A 25,658-nucleotide genomic window follows, 5' to 3' on the forward strand; every position below is an offset into this window, starting at 1 on the left:
AATGACTCTATATACCTTATCCTTCTTAAAACATTTGAAAGACGAATTAATATTTTTTTCATATAAGCATTTAAACAACTTTTATTTTGCTTGTGATTTAAAGTACATATAGATGTAACCAAACCGTTAATAAGTTTCCACGTATCTGGGTATATTTCTTTCCCCGCCTTATTCCCCAAACCTGGAATATGACTAACATTATATGGCTGCGCCACCTACTGGTCACTACAATGAATGACGTACTCAAGGATCTGTAAGAAACAGGCTTCCATTCTGCCTCCGTACAGTCGATACAGCGCGTCGCTTCATGCAGGACGACCGGGACTTGATTAATTCAAAGAGGAAAATGTCAGCGTTATGTTTCTTTTTATCTGCTTCTTTTTTTAATATGATAAAATTGTGAATCAACTTCTACAGAATCGCAAAAGCACCTACCAACGATTTCATTGAATCACACAGTGTGAGTTTTTCGTTGATATCCAGTTTTTGCCAAATCTTTCAAGTAAGTTTTATGCCATGTTATTTTCAATCTCAATCTTGTAAAATGTGAAAGTTGAGTTTTCATTCAGTGACTTCGCGATATTATTAATTTCAACCGATAAATTAAGATAACTAAAGCTACGTTTCTGCTTGATTAATCTAATGAGATTGAGGTCAAGTCAAAAATATTATTACAAAAAACACCAACAACTGAAAATTACTTTGCTTGATTGAAACATGCTCACACTTTTGATGTGATAAAAATATATGCATTTTAAGGGTGAGCACTGTACTCAGTCAATATTTTTCAAGGATCTGCTATGTTGTCCGTCTCTGTGTAATATATCCAATACATTTTAAACACTTAACTTTAGATCTCAGCAATCAAGTCTTGGGTTTATTACGCTTATCAGACGTTAATGAGAAAATCTATACACGTGTTGGGGGGTATATTTAAACCAAGAATATACCGCTGAATTCTCGAATGATTAGCTATTAAAAGTCTTGGATGATGGTTACACTTGACGAAATTTCTTAATTCATATCTTTCTGTGTTGTATACTTAGACTTTCTTACGTCAGAAAGTGTCGCACTCTAAAGCAGTCACATTTTCACACTCACGTATGTACATATACAAACTGAGTCGAATACACAAGAACCATAAGTATTATGAATATCAGTTAACCATTCTCATAAAACTAAAAGAAGTGTTAGAATATTCATCACTAAATACATGCACGTCGACGGGAATTATTTTCAGAATATGAATTGAAGCAAACAACAGAAGACCTGTAAAATTAAACTACAGTAAATGATACAAAAACATATTCAATCAGAAAGGTTGAAACATGCCACTAATCCCTCGCTTTGGTGACACAAGTAGAATAAAAATTACAAATTTTATTGAACTGGATGTTTCGCATTATTAGTTGGAAATATCAGTTGGTGTTTAAGACTGTCAGTGAAGATGTGTGAATAATTACTATACAATACCTCTTAATGTGTATTAGATTGTATGCTTCTCATTAGCTCTATATATTGGTAGTTCTTCATGATTGGCAGTGAAGATGTACATACCAATGCATATAGTGAGAGGTAGCAGTTTCTACGAGTTAAATAATAATGATGATTTGAGCAGCTAACTTGGAAACATGAATTACAAGTAACGACGTGTGAATAGCTGCAGCGAAACATTGATGTATTGAAAGAAATTATTTCAAAGGAATTTTGCTGAGTTTGCTTTAAAATATTCACAATAACCGTTTTAGTTTGAAAAACGAAACGTACAGATACAGTTTCGTTGCCGATTTCATGGCATATTTTTCAAGTTTGAAGTGACTTTTTTGTTGATATATCCTTGTTATACGTTTACTATTTCCTGTTGATAGACGTTCGTATATATGCATGTACTAGATATTATACTTAGTTAGTCAAAGCCTTTTCTCTCAAATGCTAAGTGTAGTAAAGTAATTACACTTAGCCTAAGTTTATAAACCTAGTGCTACAGCTTTTCTTTTTTAGAATTTTTTTTTTACCTTACTCATGAGAGCGTAACAAAAATCTTAACTCTCTCTCATGTAAGAAGGTTCTGATGGTAAACAAACTCAGAATATTTTACAGATATTCAGTAACGTTGTCGCTAGTTGCTACACTGGTAATAAACTGTTTTTCAACACACTGTTAGGGAAGAGTTATTTTTACTGTTTTTTCTAATGTTTTCTTTGATCCTCGATTTGAAAACTTTCAGTATTCAGTTATTGTAGTGTTTTAGTTATTTGGTACAATGTTTCAAGTATAATGTATAATCTAGCTTACATTTATAAAAGACTAGTGATGCACATTGGTTTAAAATTCTTTGACCCCTTACTGGTTTAAAATTCGGTTATACTGGTTATTGGTATAAAATAATTTTCACTTTACTAACTGTATTCTTTGCCTTGCTGCAACCTATTGGAAAGACCATGCAAATTTAGTTTTACTTCATTACATGCAATGCCATTAAACTAGAAGTTGTTTGAATAATGTACTTTATACACGTATTACAATCGTATATTTCTTTGGAATTTCTAATGATCTAAATTCGCCATAATATGTGAGTCGTACAAAGTTTCAGTCTCTGGGCTGAAGATTTTTCATCAAGGTAGAACCAGTTCATTAGAAATTCTAGTGCTATAATATTCACGTTTCCTAAAACTTCAATGAAATATAAAAAAAAATATCTCTTATATGGGAAAATATAAAGAAATAGATCTTCCCTTCCTGTCCGCACTAATATGCAAACCGAGCATATTTAGTTCACTTCTATTTAATTCATTTCGTTTTTATCTGGTATGACTTAAATTATTATTCAACCACAGTAAAAATTATACTCACTTCATTTTACAAAGTTTGATCAATATATTAATTTCCCTTTTTAAAGAAAAACTAGTCCATTTCATTAACCGAAGAGTTTGATTTAAAAAAGGCCCATATAACCATAAGGTTCAATCCCCAGTTCTACACTTGTGGTTGACGTGAGAACGATTTTTTTTTCTGACCTTATTTGTCTTCATGCGAGTAATTCTCTTCTGTCTTCTTCCAGTTACCACTGTAATTGTCCCCAAAGGCGACCACCTACATGCACGGAAACCAATTCTCGAAATTTGCTTTTTTTACAGCAGATAATTACGGTTTGCCGTAGTTTCCTTGATTTTGGGAGAGAAAACAACAACAACAAAACAAACCTATGTTGTTTTAGTCAATAGAAATGCTTTTGGACAAGGTAAAGAAATATTTCAGTTGTTTACACAGCTTTCACGAAATCGGAGTTTAATTGTGGCTCTGACCAAAATCCCCGATTATGGAACATTGTTTATACCATATGGTAATTAAGAGTGTAGATATGTTTCGAGAAACAGATTCTGGTTTGTAATTATACGTTAAGTTTGAGTTCTCACTACTATTTGCCTTGAAGAAAGTTTTTTTTTTTCGTAGATGGTGATGATGATAAGAGAGAAATAAATCGCCTGAAGGCCAAAACTTCATATTTCTAAGTTAAACGTAGATCAGTGAATAATACACATTTAGTGAAGATTCAGAATCTATGCTTAACATCTAACAAGCTTAATTTATGTAGAAAAAACTATACGTAGCGCTCTAAACAAATCTTGAAGGAATAATTATGTTTTCCAAAGTAACCACTAATCGATCAATGGTGCGTATATACACCTCTTACCTTTATATTGGAATTAGAAGGAAGGAAAGAAATACAAATACAATTTGATGAACATACAGCTTTGTTATTTTCTGGTTCGTTTTTTATGTATATGATTTCTTCCATTTTGTTTTGCAAATTTCTAGTAGCTTTCAAGCGTCAATATTAAAATATGTATATATTTTTGAAATACGAAGAAAATTATTCAGATTTATGCAAAAGTATGCCATAAAAATTCTGCAGCGTTAAATATGAGATCTTTAATTAGAGAAAAGCACATTGTGCCCCTTGTTCATGCACTGCGAGAGATATTTATCTTACACACCTTGTACCTAGAGTTCCCTTTTTAAAACTTGATGTTGTTAGGTTTTTGGCATTTATAACGCATTTATACACTGAGTGCTAGCACGTTATCTATAAATGCAAGTTTTTACGACTTTTTTAAAAAGCGAAACTAACATTTTTTGTTTCACCATAAATATACAGACTTGGAAAGTAGAATATGACTCGTGTTGGAGCGGAATTATCAGCTGAAGTTGCTGTTATGACGCTCAAGTCTCAAAAATATGCTACATACATCTCAGAGAGATATTTCTTTTCTCACAAAACCAGTGGTTCTTTATTTTTCCAAGTACATTTGGTTTTAATCTCACTATTGAGCAAAGTCTATTATTAGCAGATAATTGGAAAATGAAATGCGTGATTTTGTGAAAAACTAAAATAAAAAACAGAGGTCTCTCTGTTATAAAACGATCAATCATTCGCAAAGTAAAATTCCTTTCCCTTATAACTATAGCTCGGAATATCTTAAATGAGGCCATCTAAAGTTATATTTCAGCGAGATATCATTCATTCCTCCTCTAATATGGAAAGCAGAGTAATCTATCTGTTGCTCCTAGAAACTTGGAAATGTTTCTTACAATTTAGCGAAGTTGAAATCTGTTACGAAATAATATCACATCGCTCTTAATGTGTAGATTCATATAACCTCGAAAACATTAAAATTCAAGGCGTCTAAAAATGTCAAATAATTCATACTTTCAATTGTATTAATTATTATATTACTTATTACCTAAAATGCGTATAATAGGTTGTAATAAATCTGTTACTAACAATCATTTTTTTATAGTTTTGTTTTAGTATAAACGTGATAAGAAGAACTAATAGAAACGAAACGTGTAAAAATGTTAAGACGATTGCGTTCCTCAATTCATAATTTTAATATCTAAAGGAAGCTAAAAGACATTTTATATTTCCCTGTACATTTAATACAGGAATTTACTACACCCCGCATAAGTTAGAGGTAAGTTTACGAATTTGTAAGTGAAAACCCGAGATTGGAGTCCTCGCTGTAGAAAAAGTGCAGGTGGCCTATTGTGCATTTTTATCACTAAGAAAACAACATTTGCACTATCCACTACTTAGTGTTTTTTTCCAGTTATTTCATGTTTCAAAATATTTATATGGAAAGAATAGAAAAAATCATTTGCTTGATTCATTTGGCATTACTTCTTAATATGTTGAGTAACATTGAACTATATTTTTAAGTTTTATATTATCCTACAAACTATACCAAAAATTATCCTTATCTACGACCAGAAGTCGTACATACACACAAACATGTATATATGTGTGTTATAATTTAATTAAAACAAAAGCACTCGGAAAAATACCTTTTAATTATTTATTCTCTCATTTACCACTTCATTATATTGGTATCTGCTTTCAGTATTAATTAAGATATTGTTTTTCTATGTTCTTAGAAGTGTTATGCTACCCATAACTAATCAACAATGATATCTAGATATATCAGGTTTTCGTTATAACAACAGTTCTTAATGAGAAGTTGAGTCATAGTCTACAATGTTCCAACAAGTTTGGGATATTTTACCCATTTCTTATTCTGGAATATATTTCAGAACGTTTTTTATTATTAATGTGTTTACCTACACTGAATAAAACACCTTTCATGTTCAAATAATTAACATATTTTACTACATTTTCCTATTCTTAACAGCAGGAACAAAACAAAAGCTCCAGGTGTAAGATATCTATATTCTACTTAATTTTTTTATGTAAGCCACCCTCGTGCACCTTTAACGTGTTTTGTGACCAAACTTGGTACCTATGAAGACTTCAAGCAAAGGGTGGAATAATAGTTTTACCTTTTAGACGTTTGTCGTTTCTTTTCAGTAAGGTGAGTCACAAAATAACAGCTTCCGCCTTGTAACCCCGAAAAGATAGCTTCTTTATTCTACTTGTATCATGTTACAAAACCCATTATTTCGTGAAAACGCTGTGAATTTTCAGTAAAATAAAACTTAAGGTAAAAATATATGTGTGTGTGTAATACTTACGTATGTTTTTCTAAGATTATATACAAGTAGAAAACATGAGATATTAAAGCAACTGGATGTAATTAATCATTCATAATATTATAAACAGAATAAACTTGTTTTCATTTTGTCATTGATTCGTTTTAATTATAATTCAGTAAGTTACACTTTTTAAAATTATTTTTATAAGTTATTCTTGATACAAAAATAACACAGAAATTGCATTTATTTTAGCATATAAGAAAATAGAGGCGTGTACAGAGTTGGGACTAACTCGACAGTGAATATACACCGTATAACTATCATATAATTGTAACCCTATTTGATTTGAACTAGTTATGAATGAAATTAATATGGTTTAATTAATACCAATTAAACATTATTTTACACTTAAATATTTGTATACCGAACTAGTTATATCTTTCATTACATCACTATAATTTTATATTGGCTGTAGTTAAGCGCACAGCTACACACTGGGCTTCCTTTACTTTGCCCACCATAGGTATTAAACCCTGGTTTTAAGCGTCATAAGCCACCAGACTTAAAATTGAACTGCTAGGGAGGAACATTTGATTTTTTATCTTCCGAAAAGAGAAAATATGCATATATTACTAACAATCTGCTTATAGTTACTTTTCTATACATTTCTATCGTATAGATCTTCTTAAGAATATCTTAATTGTTATCATTATTAAGTGTACGTTAGGGTACAAAATGCAAAATTAAAGATACATGTTCCTTCTATGTAGTAAAATTCTTATTTAAAACAGTTTTGAAGATGCTGGTTCCTACTATATACCTAAATCTTTGTTTTGGCTAGTAAATAACTGAAAATTTGAATTACATCATTTCAGCAAATTCAGTTCTAAGAAATTACAACAGCAGAAGTTTGTTCATCATTCCTACTATGGAATAGAATAATAAAATCTCGGTCAACGTATCTTTTAAACCTGATGATAAATAGAGCACATCTAAGCTACAGCTGAGTTGGACGCTGCCTAGACAAGTAGCAGTTGATGAATTAAGTTAGTTCTAATAAGTATAACAGGTACGAGATATGTCTAAATGTTTATTTTTCAGGTTGTTTAGTGTTTTTTTTGCATAAAGCAACTGGGCTATCTGCGCTAAAAGTTGATAAGCATGTCTATATACAAGTATAACCATGAATAAATAGAGAAGTAAGGAGTTAGGTATATTTAAAAAAAAATCACAGAAATTGCACTTATTTTAGCATATAAGAAAATAGAGGCGTGTATAGAGTTGGGACTAACTCGACAGTGAATATACACCGTATAACTATCATAAAATTGTAACCCTCTTTCATTTGAACTAGTTATGAATGAAATTAATGTGGTTTAATTAATACCAATTAAAACAATAAAACATTTATAAGGTTGAGGAAGGCCATGGTTAGGGCACTCGGGTTTGAATCTCCTTCAAACCTAAAAATACTTGCTCTTTCAGCTGCAGGGACGCTATAATGCGTTTCCATGTAAATCATCTTGGAAAGAAAAGAATCGATTCGTTTCGCTCAACAACATAAACTAAGCGTTTATATCACAAATCATTTTGCTATATTTTTCTTTAATGTTTCCAGCTATAGAAATATATAAAACAATGAAACAAGCGAAAAATGTTTTAAACAGTAAATTATTTTCAAAAAAATATTAATGTTTTTTAAAGTGATACCATATCTTAAGAAAAAAACGTGAACAGGACAGAGCTCTGACTGAAGAAAATATTCAAAATACTAGTTCGAATTCCTGTCGCACCAAACATATTCCCCCTTTCAGCCGTAAGGACTGTATAATGTTCAGTTAATATCACTACATGTTGATAAAAAAGAGCAACCTAAGAGTTGGAAGTGGGTGGTGATGACTAGCTGCCTTCTTTCTAATATTACACTGCAAAATTAAGGTAGGCTAGTGTAGATAACACTGGTGTAACTTAGCGCGAAAATAAAAAAAAAAAAAAACAAAACTGAGGTTGAAGTTTAAGTTGCAAATCATTACGAATAGTTTGTTAGTTTTTTGAATTTCGCAAAAAGCTACACGAGAGCTATCTGTGCTAGCCTTCTCTAATTTAACAATGTAATACTAAAGGAAAGGCAGCTAGCCATCACCACGCGCTGCCAGCTATTTTACCAACGAATAGCGGGATTTATCGATAACATCATAACGCCCATACGGCTGAAAAGGCGAATATGTTTGGTGCAACAGGAATTCGAACTAGTATTTTGAATATTTTCTTCAGTCAGAGCTCTGTCCTGTTCACGTTTTTTTCTTAAGCTATGGTATCACTTTACAAAAACATTACTATTTTTTTAAAAATAATTTACTGTTTAAAACATTTTTCGTTTGTTTCATTTTTTATATATTTATATAGCTGGCTACATTAAAGAAAAATATATCAAAATAATTTGTGATATAAACGCTCAGTGTATGTTGTTGAGCGAAACGAATCGATTCTTTTATTTCCAGGGTGATTTACATGGAAACGCATAAAGAATAAAAATTAGCACAATAAAACTTTTCTGCACGTTTTAAAAATTCAGCAGAACAACAAGTCTGGATTTTTCTAGCTTTAAAGGTACTATTGCTTCAATTTTGAATTTTATGTCTAATATAAATAAATATAGGTGTATTTGAAATAAAAATATTACCTTCTTGCATGTTGAAATATGGTCTACTAATAAAAACTGCGATTCATGAACCTTATAAAGTTAACGTGTGATGTCCTTATCATCTGAACTTCAAGCACATTTATTAAATCATAAATTCCAACGTGTTCTCTCACTGACAAAAAACGGTAAATTTAATTATTCCTGCTTTGTTTGTTTGCTTTTGAATTTTGCGCAAAGCTACACGAGGGATATCTACACTAGCTCTCTCTAATTTAGCAGTGTAATACAAGAGAGAAGGCAGCTAGTCATCACCACCCATTGTCTACTATTGGACTACTTATTTACCAACGAGTAGTGGGATTGTCCGTACTATTATTACGCTCCTTCGGCTGAGAAGGCGGGTATACTTGGTGTGACGGGGATTCGATCCTGTGACCCTAAGCTGGTAAGTCGAGCGCCCTAAACACCTGGCCATGCCGGGCCATTTTTTCCAACACTAGTAGGTAAACTTTATGACATTTCAATGTTAATTTCAACACATGGGTTGATTTTCAAAATAGAAATACTAGTACACATTTTGTTTCATGTTCGTTTATCTTCGTTTTTAGGTAAGAGTTAAAGATGATTTTATTTAGCACTAATGCCCGAAACAATTTCAAAGTTTCATTGCTAAAAAGTAATAGTAAAACGATTAACATTAGTCCCAAGGCAATTTCTTATAAATATAATCAAAACTTATGACTTTGAGATGGAAAACCATTCATTACATCTGGTAGATGTATATATTGATGTGCTTCTGGTTCAAAAGTAAATGTATGGCCTATAACGGTAAAATTGTGGCTTTCATACCCACAATAGGCAGGTAGTCCATTGTGTAGGTTTGTATTAAAATTAACCTTCATGAATTACAAGCTAAGGTGTAATTTTAGTTTAGTTGTTTGCGTATCTTTGTTACTAGTGAGGATATTTATTTAAAAGTAGATACCTTCTTTCTAAGAGCAAGCAAATTTTGAAAAAGAAAAGTTAAATGTTGATGTTGTCTGAGAAAAAGCTATGCACCTAATTATAAATGTTCACTTACGTTCACATAAACAATTCTCTGAACGTTCTCGAGTTAAGAAATTTCAATAGAAGCATATTAAGATACTTGATAAGTTTTATAAATCATTGATAAATACATTTACGACAAAATAATGAACATGAAATGACCTCTAACCCCGGGAATTCAAAGGTAAACATGAAGGCTTATCTATAATCCTAAATATCGATTTTCAATATCCGTGGTGAGCAAAAGAAAGATAGTCCATTGTGTAGCTTTGTACTTAATTTAAAGCAAAGGTACCTCTAACACAACTAACTTTAATCATAAGGAGAGACAATTTTACCCTGTGTATAGTTCACAGTTGAGCTTTAGCAATAACATAGTGAATAAAAATCCTACCATTCAACATAAATTAAAATATAAATAAATGTACTAAAATCATTGTATATATATATATTTTTTTTTTCCCAAAGGAACACTCGACACCTTGTCAGTTAATGTTCTAAGAATCTAAGCGCCTGCTTTTATGTGTTTATCATAGTATTACTATGATTCAGCGCTCATGAGCATTTTTCGTTGTTTTTATTCTTGTCTTGGTGATGCTTGTCTCTATGATTTGCCAAGGCAGTTAGTAACACAAGATTGCTGGATACTGAACACTGCATTACCTCTTATAACTTTGGTTGTTTAGTATCAAACAGACCATACTCTTAAAGTGCATATTTCCTGTTCCACAAAACCGGTTTTCTACAGGTGTTTTGATTTTAATATCCTTAATTTAACACACGTTTCCTTCATTATTTTTTTTCGTATTTGTGAAAAACCACGTTTTACGCACCTAATAATTCTCACCTGAACCAAACTGTTTTTTTTTTCCTAGAAACAAAACATCCAAAACTGAACGTGTCCGAGCGTTTCTTTTGTGTATATGTTTGTATGTGTGCGCGTATGTAACTGTGTGATTTTATACATGTGTGTGTTTTACTTATAACAAAGCCACATAAGACTATCTACTGTCCACCGAGGGGAATTAAACCTCTGATTTTATACATATGGAATTAATAAGAATAAGAAGATACAGAGTGTTCACCAGTTTTGTTATGTGTGCAATTTTATCTTGGTGCAACTTATGACCGGCACTTATAACGCCTCCATGGCTAAAAAGCCAAGCATGTTCAGTGCGACGATGATTTGAACCTGCGACCCTTAGATTAGGAGTCGAGCACCATACCCACCTGGCCATAACGGGCCGTTGTAAAAAGATAATTTTCAATCAATAAGTGTATATGCATATAGCATTATCGCATCTGTAGGTTAACTAAAACGTTCAATACTGAATTTCCTTGTGTTATGAAAAAAATGCCCAATGGCACAAATGTTTATCTTCGAACTTACAATGCTAGAATTTGGCTTTCGATACCCGTGGTAGTCAATCCACAGATAGCCCATTGTGTTACTTTGTGATTTACTTCAGACAAACAAAGAGTGTTGCGAAAAATGAAATTTTAAGATCCTACGTATCATAATTTTACGTAAATAACAGCACGAAAATTAGATTGAAGGTATCAAAAAATCCAAAATAACAGATAGTTGTAGACAAAACTCCATTTCCACCTCTTACTTAATATGCATTTCCGCTAAAAACAAAGGTGACTAAAACCTAATTTATTAGGGTCCTTTGGGAATTGAAGAACAAGAAAATTTTATGTGGTCATTGGAGGAAGGAACAGTTTAAGAAGCATATTTGAATGATGTGGCCACTTACGTATCATTTGTTGCTTCACAACAGTAACAAATATTATATAAACAATGCAAAAGATTATCCCGTATGATTTTTCTACGAAATGTCAATAGTGTTGGTTCATATATTTCGTTTGTTAAGGATCAGAAAGCTTAAACAAGGTTTCATTTTTAACAGCTTTACTATGTTTTATTTCTTTATCATTTAATTTAAGTATTATTCTGATGAAACGTAGCTTTGGGTGTGAGAGGGATTCATAGTTCCAGGGAAGTGTGGTTTGTTTTGAATTTCGCAAAAAACTATACGAGGGCTATCTGGTCTAGGTTTGGTTTACTTTGTTTTGAATTTCGCGCAAAGCTACACGAGAGCTATCTCCGCGAGCCGTCCATAATTTAGCAGTGTAAGACTAGAGAGAAGGCATCTAGTCATCATCACCCACCGCCAACTCTTGGGCTACTCTTTCACCAAATAATAGTGGGATTGACCGTCACATTATAATACCTACAAAGGTGAACGGACGACACTTTTGTAGGAATAATGTTCTGAAATCTAATGAGATTCTACGGCTTTTCTTCAATTTTTATCTTCTCGAGCAAGTTTCAACTGGATTTTGATCGTTTTGCTCTTATGTTAAGAGAGCTATGTTGATTAGGTTCCCGATGGACGTTCCTAATTTTGTTCGTGATTTCTCATTTCATTTTGAACCATTGAAACGAAAACAGTCTTTAGTTTTTGTTTACTAACACTGGTTTTCAGTGTTAACTTAGACGTCAATCCCAATGTTAATAACTTAAATTTATTATTTAAAGTTAATCGCAGATGAGATTATAGAATTTTAGGATCTATAATTATTGTAACTATATACAGTGTGTACTTTATTATCAGTGTATAATTAACATCTGTTTCATTTTCCTTTTTATAATAAAAGAAAGATTTATTGTTGTAAAGATAAGAGTAAGACTGGAGAATCACTTTCAGCTTTGGTTATCTGTAATAAGGAACGACAGTTTATGTTTTAATATTGTGTTTTCCTTAAAGCTGTTGCTTTTTGTTTATTTGTTTTCTGAAATTCGCGCAAAATAAACGAGGGTTAGCCGTCCCTAATTTAGCAGTGTAGGACAAAAGGGAAGGCAACTAGTCGTCACCACCCACTGTCAACTTTTGGGCTACTCTTTTACCAACTAATAATGGGATTAATGGAAACATTATATCGCCTCCACGGCTTAAAGAGCGAACATGTTTAGTGTAACGGGAATTCAAACCAGCGACTATCAGAATGCGAGTCGAGCGCTCTGACCACCCAGCCATGCTAGGCACTCCAGAGAAGAGAATCTATATTTTTAGGAGGCACTAAAATTCTCTAACATTTAAATAATATTCAAGACAAACAATTGAACAGAGGTAAATATTTTGCATGCTGTAATCTTAAAGCAAAGAATAATAACAATAATTTATTGCAATTTTGGTAGCTTTTAAAGATCGGAATTTTCAAATTTCGTCTCTTTGATTCTCTTAATTCATTTTCATGAAGAAGGTTTAAAAATGTTGGTCGTTAAGTCTTCAAACGTAGTATTTGTCTAGCCCTAAGAAACAAAGATTTCACCAACATATTTCGAATGGGACTAACTGCGATACTTTTAGTTTAAATGGAAGATTTTCTTTGTTTGTCTATCATACATGTTCGACTTTGGTGGTGATGTATTTTTTACTTATAATAAATCCTGTTGATTGAATTTGTTATTTTTTGTTTCACTTTTCATTACCCTCTTTTCAAGAGGCATACATATCTAAATTGACAAAAAAAGTTGACAAAGCACCGACTTTCACTGTTTCTATTCAATATCTCTCTTCTGAAACTTATTATCTTTCACTGATGTACTCTTTCACTCTTAAAATAATATCCTTATTTTTAAGTATATGTGTAGTAATAATTTATAAAGAAGTTTTTCATATAAATATGTCAGTTTCTCTCCAGACTGGTTTTGAAAAGTTTGAGATCAACGTGATTGTGTTCATTGTTCATAGTTTTCAAAGAACAAGAAATGATATTCAAAGACTGTTCAGGTGTGATAAATCGATAAGTTACTATTCGTTAGTACATTTTGAAGTAAAGGCAAAGTAGCCTTTTGATTACTTTCTTAATAAGAATATAATTAACAAATATCATTAAAGCTACGGGCAATACGTATAAATAACAGCCTGACTGCAGTAATGTTGTTATAAGTTATAAACGTATGGCTTATTTGGTCGTTGGTTAAGCACACAGCTACCTAATAGGCGATTTATCCAGTACCCACCACAATACCATTTTCTTGTATGTTACTAATTTACATTCAAAATGGTGCGAAAGCGGAACATATAGTTTATAAGGTATAGCAAATTACTTTTCCTTAGTTAAGGATAACTTGTTTCACCGTTTCTAATTATCAAGTTATGTGTTTAGCTTACATAAAACAGTTAAAAATACTTGGAATTTATAAATCAAGATGAGAAACAATGTTGCAAAATAATACATGTTACCTGCGAACGAGGGTTTTCTCAGGATACTCCTGTTCTCCCTTCCCCTACCACTGAAGCTTATTTTGAGGCACTGGATTTATAGATTTCGCTAATATATTGACCCTAAAGACGGACCATTACCGTATTTTTCGGTGTATAAGACGCACTATTTTCTCAAAAAAACAGGGTCTCAACCCCTCCCCCCCTGCATCCTATAAACCGAAGGTCAAAAATTTTATGCCTCCCTTTATGGAGGGTAATCAGATTTTTGTTTCCTTAATGCTTAAAAGTACCAAACCTTTTATATTCCCAAAGTGTGGAAACTGTAATAAAGGTGCTTAAAAATGTGATGTTAACAATTGCATTAATGACACCAAAGATAATATTGATTGACGACAAGTGACATCAAACTTTCAGAACTTGTTTCCAGTGAATTCAGTGATGCAAAAAAGATTTTGAAAGTTTTTATAATGAATGAACAATCTTTTGATGTAAACGTATGAAACAGCCATATGATATTTTATTATGGACACTACTTTTAAAGTATTCTAAAGAATAATAAAACCTTATGCTGATGTTGAACAACTAAATAAATGATAACTGCGAATAATATTTTACCCTGAAGATAGCCTTGAAAATATGGGTGAGTCTTATACACCGAAAAATAAGGTACTTTATAGTCGAATATCGTTATCTGTCAAACTTTGCCTTCTTGCTACCAACCATTCGGCTCGGCATGGCCAGGTGGGTTAAGGCGTGCGACTCGTAATCTGAGGGTCGCGAGTTCGCATCCCCATTGCACCAAACATACTCGCCTTTTCAGCCGTGGGGTGTTATAATGTTACGGTCAATCTCACTATTTGTTGGTAAACAAGTAGTCTAAGAGTACACTGCTAAATTAGGGACGGCTAGCGCAGATAGCCCTCGAGTAGCTTTGCGCGAAATTCAAAGACAAAAAAACAAACCACCAACCAATTCTTTTTTCTGACTCCATTTCCAAAATTCTAAAATTAACTTGCATTCCAAAGTAAGTAACTTAATACAAAACTTAAAGTTCCATGATAATATTATTATACTCATTCGCGAGTGTAGCTGTATCAACAATCTATGTCGATTGAAAATGTTTAAACACATATTACTGTTTTTATCCAAATCAAAATGTGATATGAGAAGATTTTTTTTTTACCTTTAATCGAGATGTAGTGACCACAAATCTTTCTAAGGTCTGCAGGTTTTTGCATAACCTTTTTCTTATATCATTGTCGAATAAATTTTATTAACTTCTAAAATTAGGCTTGAAGCTAAGAATCTTGAGCATCAAAACCCGGTTTCTTGCAGTATAAGTTCACAGATATATTGCTGTGTCACTGGGGAAGAGGACTTGAGAAAGGGAACATATTATACGAATATAATAAGAGGTAGGTAGGCACATCTGAAAAAAGCAGGCCAATGTTTGTGGAAACTTTTGGGTATGTTCCACCATAAATAAAACTTATTTGTACTTGTAAATCATTGTTTATCTACCGGTTACTATTTCCTCTTTCTATTATGGATATCAGAACTCAATTTTAGCATTATAAGCTCTCAAACATACAAGTATGCTACTGGAAAGCAATATCAAAAATACGAACCTAATTCTAATTGTAGTCGCATATTTCTGGAAAGATACCACAGACGAATTTCTTGTAATAAGTATGTTTTCATGAGTATAAATAAAAATACGTATACGAGGATATAATTCTGAGTTACGTGAATGCTATGAGAATGTTTGAAGTATTTTTGGTCATATATATATATATATGCTTAATATTTATGAAGATAGGAACGTACTATATCAAAGTTATCAAAGTTCGATGTGTTGCAGAGTATGAACATTGATTTGTCTTAAGTTTTCTAAATTTTTTTATCGATCTGACATGTTATTTCGGCAGGGCCAGTTATGAACAACTAAGTGAATCTCTAAGGTACTAATATAACATAAAACCCCCAATGGTTTTCTATCAGTTTCGTATAAAAAGTTTGTTTGTCGTGCAACTCTGCACGGCTCGTTCTTACTGAGAGATGATTAATGGGAAAGATAAAATCAAAAGTCACATGTGAAACGAAAACACCCAATTCAAAGTCACAGACTCGACAGTAACGAAGCAGGAATCTACTGGAGTCAGAAGGTTTCTCATATATAGCAGTTAGAGCTTGCAATGAACTGAGTTCGAATGCGTAATGTGCACTAATTTTACCCTAGAAGTATAGAATAATTTAAATTTAGTCATCATTTTACCTTACATCATTTACACAAAGAAAATAATTTTTCTAGTCATCATCACATCTAACATTTCACAAACAAAATAATTTGTTTATTCATTATTATTTCTAACATTGCACAAAAAATAATTTATTTTGTCATTTTTACACTTAATATTACACACACAAAACAAATAACTTGTTACCATTACAGCCTAGTATTACAAACACAAAAAAATAACTTGTTACCATTATCCCCTAATATTACACAAATACAATAACTTATCCAATTATTATTACACTTAACATTCCATCAACTAAATAATTTATCTTGTCACCATTCACCTGGCATTACACAAACAAAATAATTCATCTTGTCATCATTACAGCTAATATTACAAAAAAAAGTAATTTATCTAGTCATCAGTGCACCTAACGTTGCACCAACACAACGGTTCACTAGCCAGCGTTCTACCTAACATTATATCAAAACACAATTTACCCAGCAATCATTCCACTTAACACTCCACCAAGAAAATACTTTAGTCATCAGTGCACCTAATATTACACAAACAAATTATTTTATCTTACCATCGTCACGCCAACATAATAGCTTATCTGTATATCGCAAAAATATAACAACATCCATCCTAAATATGTGACGAAATATTTTTTCTTCTGTGCTCAGTTTTTTTCGAAGAAAGATCGACACTGGAAACGTTTGGAAATCGGTTTCTTTATGAAAGTTTATAAGATTTTTGTAAACATTTTCAAAAAGACGTTGACTTAAATAGCTTGGCAGCGAATGTTGTTTCATGTGACATTAAGTTTCATTTTGTGTCTTGTTTAATTACATTTAGTACATCACTGCCGAGGAATATCCAAGTTAAAATATATCGTAAATCATATTTCATTCGTTAACAAACCTGAAGATCATTTATTTCGCAACTACTTGGACTCGGAGTTTATTGAAATATTTACATTGCACAAAAAATTAAAGAATGAATGAAATCTATAGCAAGTCAAAAGCACCTTGTGTAATAATGTTAAAAATTTCCTAGTTCCGTTTTATGCAAATAAAGCATATAACGTGAGCTGCAAATCATTGGTCGTACGGCCAATGTATAAGTAGCTTACTTATTGATATCATCATAACAAAATTGCTTTAGGGACAAATGACATTGTATTCAGCCATTATCACGTTTGAAATTATTAGAGAAAGGTCATTATTTTAAACAAAACTATTTCAGTTTTATCGAAATATCTTAATTAGCTTACGAAACCTGACGCTAAACCTCTGTACATAAAAACAACACTTCTTGACACAGAAAAAAATGTATTTTGATTTATAACCAAATCTAAACACATACAGTTCAGATATGTTATTATTTTTTAACGACAGCTACAAAGGATGTGCCAAATAAATAGAATTGTGAAAATAACTTGGTTAAAAATTACTATGTGACATATTTTTGTATACATGTATAAAGGTTGGCTAACTGTAGTATAGAAAGGGAAAGTATTTACAAATCAACGTTATAAAAAATATTAATACCTTTTCTTTCCCAACAAATTATATATTATTATGCAGATTCTGTTGTTCTTACCAAGTTCCTTGAAAACCTTTGTGTGTAAGAATTTCGATCAAACAGGTAATATTTTTTCGTCAATTTTTTAGAGGGGAAATTGCGCAAAGTACCCGCGCTAGCTAGTTTACCCGGTTCCCAGTGATTATGTGGTGGTGACATTTCAAGCAATTCCTTGTGAATCTGAAGTGCTTGTGCCTGATTACAGATATGTCACACTCAGACCTATTATTTGATGAGGATCCAGACATGACTCTGGGAAAATAACTGCTTGTGTGCTCAAGTACTTAAATTATTTTTGTTTAGTTTCCAGTGTGATTGTGTTATTTTCGAGAAACTTTTTGATTGTAACTAATTACTTCTCAATGTTACTTAAAGGTGAAATAAAAACTATTTTTTATGTGTATTAATTCAGGATAAATGTTCCAGGTTTAAGTTACAGTACCTGAAATAATTCGCAGCACTAATGAATTTGATGTCCGTTATTGTATGTACTACTAAATTCCTAGTTCTCTTGTATAACGATGAAGTTAAAACTCGCTAACACACATAACCATATGCTGTCCATCAGCTTTAAACAAATCGATAAATGTAAGGTACCAGAATAAAACTGTTTAGTTTAATGCTTTTTCAAACCGAACTAGATAACACTAAGTTCTAAATTTCTTTACCAACAAGAAATACTTACATCTTTGATTTTCGTAATTTTAGGTAATTATTTCGTTAAAAGATACAATCATGTTTCGTCATGTTCAACTTTGGGCTGAAGTTTAAAATATTGATTGTGACAAACATTGTTATACCTTCTCTTGTTTCGTTTAAATGATCACTTCATTTTGAATGTCACTTTTGGATCAAAATTATATTTGATATGTTTAACAATTACGTCTTCCTGTAGTCATTAATTAATTAATGACTTTAATCGGTTTTCAATTCTTCAATGGATTAAGTAAGAAAAACGTTCTTATGTTTCCACTAATCAATGTTCAATAATGAAGCACAAAATCAAATAACTAATATAGATTTGTTTTAATGCCTGAAGCTTCACAAGTACTTTTTTTGTGCTAATTGTCCCTAATATTAAACTGACAGATGAGAGGATACCTACTGCCAACTCTACTGAAATAATTGGAGCTGACATATTCTTTTACAACTCAGTCATGGCTTTAAATAACAACACGAGGTTTATAGCAGTAAAGGGATTTGAATTATGAACTAATGTATTCACACTCTGTAACCCTAACCACCAATATACGGCCTGTCTGTTGATGTAATAGGCAACAAATGACTGAAGCTAAAACAGTACGTTCTTATCAAAATTTTATAAAAAGGAAATCGTACCCAAGCCACGATCAGAACGTCAGAGATCGAAGAATTGCTACGAATATCAACAAACAATGACGTATATAGTCTATCGGACTAGCCAGATAACGATAGTACGAAAGAATTTGGTGTTTGGGACGACGAGAAAATGTATTTGATTCTTTTAGTGTATTTATTATCCAAAACCATTCCACCAAAGGGTAATTGATAAAGTCACGGAAATATCCAATATTTGGTTCTTTGCAATGGATAGAATACTTAATTCATTATATGGCTTTGCACTAAAATCAAATGAAAAGTCAAGTACGTAATGGCAAAAAAAATTTAAGAACCGAAATAGCTAGTCCTGGCCCAACAGTAAAATACACAAACCAGAACATATGAATCGGCAGGTCTTCAGACTACTGAGTCAACATTCTTAATAAATCAGTACTAGTTAAATTTAAAATTAATTTAAGCTTGTTGATATTTAAATATAAAAGCGATCGATCAAAATATGTCAAACATTTCTAAACCGTTTAGAATTCATGAAAAATATATCGAGTGGGTCCTCGTATTTTGCAACATCTAGACATGTTTTTGGTATGAAAACACTATTGTTCGATAATTTAGGTAACTTTATACGATGGAAATAGGAAATCAAGTGGGTAACCTTTTACTTTGAACATTTATTTATAAACTTACGCTTTTCCACTATTGTGTGTGTGTGTGTGTGTATTCGATGTTTTTTTATAGCAAAACCACATGGGGCTCTCTGCTGAGTGTACCGAGGAGAAATGAACCCCTGATTTTAACGTTGTAAGTCCGTAGACTTACTGCTGTACCAGTGGGGAACTCTAATGTTGTGTGTTGTGACCGCTTGATACATTGTTTGAAGAACAAAGAGCGACATGTTTTTTTTTTTTTTCAAGATATATAATTGAAACAGTTGTGATTAAGTTAAAATTCATTTTCTTTTCATTTCAACCTTTCCTGTAGTAAATTATTATATGGAATCAAGCGAGTCATATAATATGAAATAACTGTTTTCCTGATTCCAGTGTAATGTGAGATAAATAAAATTGATAACATTTTTCACCATATAAATTGAATCCAAATCATGACTGTTATCAGGAAAGCCGATTTTTAGAGTCGTGGCATTTGCGAAAAACCGCTTTGGCACTGGATGGAATAGTTATAGTGTGGGTGATATATTATTATAGATGTTTATGTAATTTCAGGTACCAATTCTTAGTAATGATATAAAATAAAATTCTGAATTAAGTAGTAATACAGTGTATAATAATACAATCAACGAGTTTCGAACCGGTATATTATTTCAGTTAAATAGAAAGCATGTTTTCGAGATTATGAAAAGTTTACCATTTTCAGACATCTCTTTAAATATTTTGTCTATTTTTGACAGTCTGCTTATTTGTTGAATTTCGCGCAAAGCTACACGATAGCTATCTGCGCTAGCCGTCTCTAATTTAACAGTGTAAGACTAGAGGAAAACCATATAATCATCACCACCCACCGACAACTCTTGGGCTACTTTTTTACCAAGTAATAGTGGGATTGACCGTAACATTATATCGCCCTCACGGCTTAAAGAGCGAGCATGTTTGGTGTGACGGGGATTTGAGCCAGGGACCATCAGATTACGAGTCGAGTGCTTTAACCACTTGGTCCTTTTTTATCTGACAGTCTTCCAATTCATTATTTCTTTATCACTGCATTGTAATATTCAAAACAATTTTATATAAAGTACATTTTTGCAGGAAAGTCTATGCTATAGATTTACTAACTAATATATTACCATGTTTCCTATGAGAATGTTGAATGCTGAAAAAGACTAAAGACCTTAAATAATTTGTCAACTATGTTGAGGTAAAAAGAACCTCCTAGTTTCAGGATAAACAACACAGTTGGATTAATTATTATATATCACGTCAAAAATCATGTGGTATTTATTTAAAAAAATAATCATATCCAAAGCACGAGACTGATTTTCATCATACCATTTTAGCGATATTTCAAGTGTATTGACAGTTTGGAGTTTATGAAATATATTTTACAGTGAGACAGCCAACAATTTATAATTCTCAATGGTAATAATATTATCATAGCTCGTCAGAGGGTAAGTAACTATATAATAAGTTGTATTTACGTTTTCACATTAATAGAGTGAATATTGTATCTGACGGTTTTCATAGCGACTAGATGGGATCAGACGAATGAGAAAGTAAAGTATTACATTCTGAATAGTTATATAGTGTTGATTTTATTCAATAAATCTTATAATATTTATCTCACTGAATATATTTCAGGTTTTTTTTTAAATAAAGCACGGTTTTATTATTCGTAGATACTAAATAATGTAAGGCTAATGATACTAATGATCTAGATGTCTTTGTTCTTACCTGTTGTTTTTCCAATTTAATTATGTCTGTACATGACTTCAGCAAACTCGACAAATAATCTATAAATAATTGTAAAGTCTCAACAATTAATTATTTCTTCTTGATTTAAAAAGCTTTTTTTTTACATACTTACGTGGAATTAGGCCCATGAGAGGTAATCACAAACACTTTTAATCAGTACCATTTACATTTTTCATGACGTGTTAACTTGAAACCTGTTTGTTCGTCGAAGATATATAACACTAAACACCACATGTAAAAGACAGGGAATCTATGAGTATGAAAAATTTAAATACGATTCCATCAACCTTATACAAAAACTGTTATCTTTTCAGAAAGTTTTTTTTTTCTGATTAACTAAGCTGAGCATCATGTTTCTTGTAGCTGAGAGTTAAGCTCAGAATCACGCTTCATGTGGTGGAATATTAATCTGGGCATTATATTTCTTGAGGTAGAATTTGAGTTAGATGTATAAGATATCTTAGCAAATGAGTCATCGACAGTAGAGATAAATGTATGATTGTTTGTTTTTGAATTTTGCACAAAGCTAATCGAGGGCTATCTGTGCTAGCCGTCCCTAATTTAGCAGTGTAAGACTAGAGGGAAGGCAGCTAGTCATCACCACCCACCGCCAACTCTTGGGATACTTTTTTACCAAAGAATAATGAGATTGACCGTCACATTATAACGCCCCCACGGCTGGGAGGGCGAGCATGTTTGGCGCGACGGGGATGCGAACGACCCTCAGATTACGAGTCGCACGCCTTAACACGCTTGGCCATGCCGGGCCTTAAACGTATGAAAAACTGTTGATAAAATAACACTTAATAATTTCGAAGGTATCAGAACAAGAAATTATCGGCTTTATGATCTAGCATTACAAGACACATTATAGAACATTGTCGAAAATGTTCACCTCATGTTCTGAATTTAATATGGATACAGCGAGAGAGGGAGGGAAATGTTTTATTTCCAGGTATAAATTTAATGACACACAAGATTTGGTAACAAAAAATCATAACTTTTTGCATCTAGGAGTGTTTAAAGTGAAAGAGATCTCTAACTCGGTCTTTAAGATGCATGTTTCCAAACAGTGTAATATTGGTAAATTCGTGTCTTTAGAGAGAAAGCTTAGTGATTATTAGAAGATGGTATACTCTGTACCACATATAGTGCTGCATGTAATGGGATTGTATCGTGTTCTAGTTCATTAAAGTGGAACGGATATGTAATTTACTAAGTAACAAACGATAGAGTAACTTTAAGTTCGCTTCAAACGTACGAAACGATATGTTAAGAAACAAAAATCTTTATCCAATGGTTATGAACCTAAACCGTAAAGTACGTTCACATAATGTGAAAACCTTTTCATCATCAAACACTTTGATCCACGTTTAAGAGTGTAATGCAAATCGTCCCAAGGTATGTAATTTTATCTTGTATAAACCAAAGGCTTCACTGTACTTCTTGTGCATTAAACAGAGAAATGTTAATAACGTGACAGATTTTTCTGTGTTTAATAAATTAAAGCGTGGATTTTATTTGCCTATGAATATTTCAGCAACTTCACGCAAAAATATTAGTACTAATCAGTAAGGAACTCAGAAAATAAGTGTAAGAGATACTCCTATTTAAAATCCTGAATGTGACAAAACATATTCGATGTTTTAGTTGCTCAGAAAACAAATCCAGTGGAAAATTATTTCCGATGTTTTAATTTTTTTTAGAAAAGAAAATCAAACACAAATATGATTTTGATGTTTTGGTTATTTAGAAAAGAATTACAATAAAAATACTTTTTTATGTCTTTTATTAATTAGAAAAGGAAAACCGGAAGTTTTAGTTGTCCAGAAAAGAAAAATCTATTGATCAAAATATTTCCAATGTTTGGATTATTTCAAAAAGAAAAACTGTCATAAAATACTTCAGATGTTTTGGTTTCTTGGAAAAAAAAATCCAATAACGAGAATACTTTCGACGTTTTTGCTACTTATAAGCCCCCCGCTAGTACAGCGGTATGTCTCCGGATTTACAACGCTAAAATCAGGTGTTCGATTCCCCGTGGTGGGCTGAGCAGATAGCCTTTGTGGCTTTGCTAACAGAAAACACACACACAGAGCTACGTATAAAAGGAAATCCAGTGATAGAAGTACTTCTTATAAGGTTATTCAATAAAATGGAATATGTGGTAAAAAATACTCCTGATTGTTTAGTTAATATAAAAAGTAGAACCTACGCCACAATATACAGATATTTTGGTTAATTATAAAACTAAAATCTTAATATAAATAAAATTTATTTGATCAATACTTGAATAAATAAAAGATATAACAAAAATCCTACCGATGTTATTCAATAAAATGGAATATGTGGTAAAAAATACTCCTGATTGTTTAGTTAATATAAAAAGTAGAACCTACGCCACAATATACAGATATTTTGGTTAATTATAAAACTAAAATCTTAATATAAATACAGTTTATTTGATCAATACTTGAATAAATAAAAGATATAACAAAAATCCTACCGATGTTTTAGTTAATTAGAGAACTAAAGTCTGTAACACGCATATTCTCAATGTTTTGTTTACTTATAAGGCTAAAAGGTACAACAGGAATACTATTAGTATATTGCTTTTTAAGAGAATAAATCAAGTTATCGGATAGCAACAATGATTAAGTTCGACCACTATTAGATAAAATCATTACCTAAGAAAATGAGTAATAATTGTTAGTAATCACAGTCAACAAATCCAAAGATTTTAATACAAATCATATTGCGAAATTGTTACTTTAGAAAGGCAAAAAAAACTTCTGAAAAGGTTTAATTTACTTCGCGAACGTTTTGGGCACACAATTCTCTCCAAATAAATAACAACATAAAACGTTCTAAAGATAACACAAAATTGTGTTAAATGCCTAAAAGAAGCTAATATTCGTTGTATACTTATAACTCAGAGTTAGAAAAAATTATTATTTATGAATAGTATCCACAAAAACCATATTTACTTATCTCATTATAAATCTGAATTAACGAATTCAGCGGGTTAAATGGAGATATAAAATATCATTCTCACAAACTTATAACTAATTTACTCAGTATTATAAAAAAACCACGAAAAACGATGCCTCAAGTAAACACCAGACAATACTTTCCAGAGGTGCAAATTACTGTTAATGGAATGTCAGTTTAAGCAACGTATCAAATGTAGAGTTATAAACTTGCCATCCTTTCCTAAAAATACACTGCCATCAATAGGTAAAAATTGAAACCCATGTAGCACAGGATATCTGGAAACGCTGGGATTACTTTTCCATCTTAACGTTATAATGAAAATTTTCGTTATGTAATGATGATTATATACGTCGCCTGCAGCCTTTACGGATCTGGAAAGACATTTTGTGACACAACTTTCCTGTTGTATGGAGATAAAAAAAACCTCAGTAAGCATTAAAACGTTTTTGATGCGCCGTTCCATTAAAATATTAATAGAGCGGAGGTACAGTTTAATAGAATATCGATTAAATAGTGCTAATATTACAAAGGAGAGAATTAATGGCGGCTTTATACATTCACGAGACAGTTTTTGTTATAGAATGTTTCTGATATCTATTTACCTTTAAATAAAATCCATATGAAGTGTTGTTTTCCTAATATCCAAGCCTTACATTTTTACAGGAATGACTACCAAAGAAGTATTTTAGCAGAATTTCTCGTCTCTAATTTTGAAATGATAGAAGGAATGCAGTTAACTCATGAACTGCAGGGTTATTTGTGCTACTCGTCCCTAGTTTTGAAGTAATAGAACGAATCTAGTTAACCCAAGAACTATACTATTCGTTCCTAATTTTAGACTGTGGGTTTATCTGTGCTATTCGTCCCTAATGTTGAATTGATAGAGAAAGAGAAGCTAGTCAACAGTCTACCTTTATCGTGACTGATTTTACGCACCCAGGCCTTAAAATCCGGAGCGTAATTATTATAATTATTAAGGCACTGTAATGTGAACAAGGGGTTTGCGTTCCATAATTTGGCATGCTAACCATAAGACCATCTCAGATCAAAATGACAAGAAATAATGCTGTATAGCTTACATATGACTTCAAGGAATTCCTAGTTAAAGATTCATTACGCATTTTAGATTTAATAGTTCAAAGTTATATCTACTATACTTCTTAGTCTAATAATT

At 31.9% G+C, this 25,658-nt stretch overlaps 1 protein-coding gene across 4 annotated transcripts in view; it reads left to right on the plus strand.

Moving 5' to 3' along the window:
• The first annotated feature begins 257 nt into the window (after nt 1-257).
• LOC143225276 (nephrin-like) overlaps nt 258-25,658 on the plus strand; it is a 90,141-nt gene continuing 64,740 nt past the window's right edge. For 2 of the 4 annotated variants that reach the window (XM_076454373.1, XM_076454374.1), the window contains exon 1: nt 278-502. The gene's annotated coding sequence lies outside the window, so the exon portion shown is untranslated. Of the gene's footprint in view, nt 503-8,911; nt 9,081-25,658 lie in introns of all 4 variants that reach the window. The other 2 variants (XM_076454376.1, XM_076454375.1) reach the window with 2 other exon arrangements.

Source organism: Tachypleus tridentatus, chromosome 9 (assembly GCF_004210375.1).
Source record: "Tachypleus tridentatus isolate NWPU-2018 chromosome 9, ASM421037v1, whole genome shotgun sequence".
Lineage (NCBI taxonomy): Eukaryota > Metazoa > Arthropoda > Merostomata > Xiphosura > Limulidae > Tachypleus > Tachypleus tridentatus.